Here is a 5,168-nt window from a genome sequence, read left to right as displayed (position 1 = left end):
ACATGTGTTGAAACTAGGAGAACTCAGGGGAACACGAGTTCAGGACCCAAAACCTAAATGATGAGGTGAGTGCCAGAAATACGCAAGGCAAAGTCAGGGACTGAAGTGAAAAATGTCTGTTCCTGGACTTGTCCCAGTGTATCCTGGACTGACCCATCTTGTCACAAGCGAGGCCTATGAGAGGAGAGTTGTCATTTATAAAAGTCTACTTAAGAAACAATTGGACCTAGGGGCGCCTGGGTGGCTCAGGCGGTTAAGCGTCCCACTTCGACCCAGGTGTGATCTTGTGGTTTGTGAGTTCGAGCCCTGCATTGGGCTCTGTGCTGATGGGTCAGAGCCAGGAGCCCGTTTTGGATTCTGTGTCTCCCTCTCTCTCTGCCCCTCCCCTGCTCATGCTCTGTCTCTCTCTCCTTCAAAAATAAATAAACATTAAAAAAAAATTTTTTTTAAAGAAACAGTTGGATCTAGAAACAGTGACCAAATGAAAAGATCATCCCTAGCCCCCAGATTGTGGTACTGAAATATCGTTTCCCACTTTAAAAAGAAAAACATGGAGGCTTTTTGAAATGGCCAATACCAGGTCGGGGGTGAGAAATGTACAAGATGAGTCTGAAACATGTAGTCATATCAATCAAAGATGAAGCTACCAAAAACTATCAAGATCATGTAAACAAGATACGGGAACCAACTTGAAGAGGCTTTCACAAGCCAAAGACGTTATAGTATGAGTGTCAGTAAGGACAAGAGTTACAGTGGATTACAAATCCGTCAAATCTGTTCAAATCCATGTGTTTATAATGATATTTTTAGAGAAACCTTAAGTGATCATCTTGAAGGATAATTGCAACTAATTCATTATTTTGAAAATTGATAAATGGAAAGAATGAAGCATTTATTCAGATTCTTTAACTACACAAAACATAGTAGCTGAGAAGATGGGGTGCCTGGGTGGCTCTGTCAGTTGAGCATCTGACTTTGGCTTAGGTCATGATCTCATGGTTTGTGGGTTCACAACCCACAAGAGCACAGAGCCTGCTTTGGATTCTCTGTCTCCCTCCCTCGCTGCCCTTCCCCTGTTCATTCTCTCTCTCGCTCAAAAAAAAATAAGCATTAAAAAAATTTTTTTAATAGTAGCTGAGAAGAAACCACTAAATGAAAAGGAACTGGTAGAACTAAAATATCAACGTTATGTAATCTCCAATAAGTTAATGGACCTAGGGACTGAGCATCAGTAACTACTGTCATTAAAAGGGACACAACTGGATATTCTGTGCCTCTCAATGAAAAAACGTGTGAACACTTAGGGTTTAATACACTTGAAGCAAAAACTAACAAAACCAAAAGAAAGAAGAGACAAATCTACAATCATAATTCAAGATTTTAGCATCCTTCTCCAAATAATTGATAGAAAAAGTAGACAGAAAATCAGTAAGGATGTAGAAGTCACTTATGTAAATAGAATATATGTTGTTCTACATTTAGAACAACTCCATCAATCAACTTGATTTAACTGGCCTTCATAGAGTAATCCACTCCAAACTGCAGAATATACTGTTTCTAAACATGAACATGGAAATTTCTCTAATATAGACCATGTGTTGGGTCATAAAAATAAGTCTCAATAAATTAAAAAAAAATCTTATGAAGTATGTTCTCTGACTAAACGGAATTAAATTAGAAATCAATAATACTAAGCTATCAAAAAAAAAAACTCTTTTAATGTTTGGAAATTAATAGTCATACTTCTAAATAAGCCTGAATTAAAGAATAAGTCACTAGAGAAATTAGAAAATATTTTGAATGAAAATATAATGAAAATGCAATATGTCAAAGTCTAACTAAAAAACAAAAAAACAAAAAAGGGGGGGGCGCCTGGGTGGCTCAGTTGGTTGAGCATCTGACAGGGGCTCAGGTCTTGGTCTTACTGTTCATGAGTTTGAGCCCCACATCGGGCTCTGTGCAGACAGCTCAGAGCCTGGAGCCTGTTTCACATTCTGTGTCTCCTTCTTTCTCTGCCCCTCCCCCACTCACGCTCTCTCTTTCTCTCTCTCTCTCTCAAAAATAAATAAAGGTCAAAAAAAATCTATCTGATGCAGCTAAAGCAATGCTTAGAGGGAATGCATGGCTTTAAATACTCATATAAAAAAAGAAAAAATATTTAAAATTAATTATCGTAATCTCCACCTTAAGCTAGGAGAAATATTAAAATCATTTTATTTAATTTTATTTTAATTTACATCCAAGTTAGTCAGCATATAGTGCAACAATGATTTCAGGAATAGCTTCCTTAATGCCCCCTACCCATTTAGCCCATCCCCCCTCCCACAACCCCTTCAGTAACCCTCTGTTTGCTCTCCATACTTAAGAGTCTCTTATGTTGTTGCCCCCTCCCTGGTTTTATATTATTTTTGCTTCCCTTCCCTTATGTTGATCTGTTCTGTGTCTTAAAGTCCTCATATGAGTAAAATCACTGTATGCGAATTTTGATTCAACACGAATGAAAATAAACGCATTTTTCAAAGTAGATCTCTCCCCGTTTTTTTTTTTTAAAGAAACTTAACAGAAGATGCAAAAAGGCATGCTTTCAGTCTTGATCCGGCCTGGAATTTCTAACTATGTACAAATGAATTTTTTACATCTAAACCACAAGGGAAACTCAATGTGATGTCAATTCAGCTTGGTGTAAGCCTTTCCTAGCTTCCTTTCCTTCCAGCTTTCAGTCTCTCCCCACCACAGGGGAACAATATGTGGGAAAGCCCTTTGGCCTTTTCCCTCTTTCCACCGCCTTCCAATACTCTTCCTGAGAGACTAACCTCCTTTCGTTTTGGCAATAGGCCTCTAAAAGCCTCACAGTTCTTACGAGTTGATTCTGCCCAGCAAACACTGTCCGGATTAATTTTGTCCATCCAGCCCACCGTCACTGGCCAGTTTAACCCTCCTCATTTCTCACCTGGACAATCTCCAGTTGTCTGCCCCAGCAACACACACCGAGGAGATCTTTCCATCTAACATCTGAATCTGATTGTACAACAATCCTGCTTTAAACCCTTCTATGACTCCCTACCACCTGCCAAACAAAATCCAAATTCCTACCATTAGAAAAGCCTATGATCTGACTTCTACCTATTTTCCCAGTCACATTCCCTGCTCTGTACTGCTCTAAGACTATACCTCCTTTCTCATGGCTCCATCCCTCTGTCCTCTGCTGGGAGAGCCCTGCCACTCCTGTTCCACCCACCAATCAGGATGGTCGGGCAAACTTTTCATCCTGCAAGACCCACATCAGAGAAAGCTTCCCCACCCTTCAAGCCGAGGCTCTCAATTTTCTACTTGACACACTGTAGGGTATGTATTTGTTCAGGAGCCTATGGGCTTCCTGAAGGCAGGGTGTTTTTGTTTTTTGTTTTCAGCTTCCTAACCTTTAGCACCTGGGTCAGGATCATTTGTGCAACGAAGAAATGAATGAGTAAGAGAAGGAGGGAGGGGATGAATGAGTTCACCCACTTCTGGAATTCTCAGGAGCCAGTTCTTAAAGTGTAGTTTCTCTTTCCATGCACAGGAAAGAGCCTCATCAGAGTCTACCTAGTTCCGGTTTCCACTTCAAAGAAATAAATAATTCACTCCTGTTCACTGTAACACCCACTTCTTCAAAGCTATATAGCTAGCTTAAGACTGATCCAGGATTGCTGAATTTGTGCTGAGAATATTAACAGGTACATGAAGGGTCATAACTTTGGGGATTTTGGAGGGTCCTTCCCTTCTGACCTCCACTTAGCTCTTCACAGTCCCTAAGGAGTAATTATTTTAAAAACTGGGTGTGTCATGTTACTGGAAAAATGATCTCTGGTTGGTGTTTTGGTGGTAACAAGCTTTGGGCTTGTTTTTATGGTTCTGCTTCATTGGTTTTAATATATGGTGCACGTGACCAGCTTCTCCATTGAACTATCTTCCCGGGGAAATGGCCCTGCACCTATGATTTTCAGATGCCTTGAGATCATCTGGTCTATTTCTCATCACACAATCTGTTGAGTAGATGCTGTTGCCTTGTGGCGGGATAATTTCCAGGAGGACGAAGCAAGCAAGCCTTCCGATACCTTCATGCTCCCTATACATTCCAGGTGGGTATTGAGTAGTTAAAATATAAACCACCAAAAACTCCCTCCTATTACTCACTGTATTGATTCATCCCAGGAAGCTGAGCATCAGGAAAATGTTTTCTGGCTGAATTAGAAAGCAAAGAACACTGTGGAGCAAAAACAATGTCAGGGTGCCCAAACTGTGGCCACATGTCAGGGCCAGCCCAGAAGTCTCCCACAATCACAGAGGCTGGAATACTCATCTTTGTTAGGCATTAAGTAGGCTTCTCCCCAGAGGGAGGTTAGAGTTCTCTGCCACATCTTCTCAGGTCTCCGGACCACAGTGGAGGAAGGAACTCATCAATTACAGGCCACTCCGATCCCAGAACATTTTCCAAAGCACTTCTTGTTTTTCAAGCCCCGTATTCCCAGAACCGGCAAAATTTCCCTTCTCATTGGGCGGTAGGGAAAATCAGAGAGCGGCAAGTGGAAATCTTGAGCCACTGAGGATGAGTAAAGACTGGTGGAGTTCAGCCTTCCTAGAGGCAGCTGTGTGGACGGCTTCCCAGCCCCTGCTTTGCTCCAAGGCCGCAGCTGAACCCTCTCCCAGATCCTCAGCATGAAGACGCCGCTCCAGCCAAGCAGAGTCCCTCTCAGAGTTCACTGATATTCCCATTCCTGTTTTCTCTTTTCTATCCTCGAACGTTTCCATCTCTTGATCACAATCCATCTGAACTGATGGCCCTTTTTTCTGTCCTCAGGGGGAGGGGGCAGAGTATGAAGCCAAAAGTAGTTAAACTATGCCCAGCGTTTTACCACTTCCCGTCTTCACATAGGTGCCTCCATGAAGCAGACGACAAAAATTAGGCCAAGGTGGTTTCTTTGTGAGAGTAAGTGCAAAGGGCAAAGGTGATAGAAACGTTGTCCCGAGGCTGCAGCAGGCTTTGGCCGGCATGTGGATCCTTGTGGAATATGGTGTGAGTGAGGAGGGTCAATCCACACTTCACCTCCCCCAGCTTCTGATGGCTGCTGGTGTTCCTTGGCTTGTGGCCACAGGGCCTCATCTCCAAATTTCTCTCTGCCCATCTCCGC

This window comes from Felis catus, chromosome B1 (genome assembly GCF_018350175.1).
Source record: "Felis catus isolate Fca126 chromosome B1, F.catus_Fca126_mat1.0, whole genome shotgun sequence".
Taxonomy (NCBI): Eukaryota; Metazoa; Chordata; class Mammalia; order Carnivora; family Felidae; genus Felis; species Felis catus.
The sequence above is the reverse complement of the archived record's forward strand: the minus strand, read 5'-3'. Positions refer to the sequence as shown.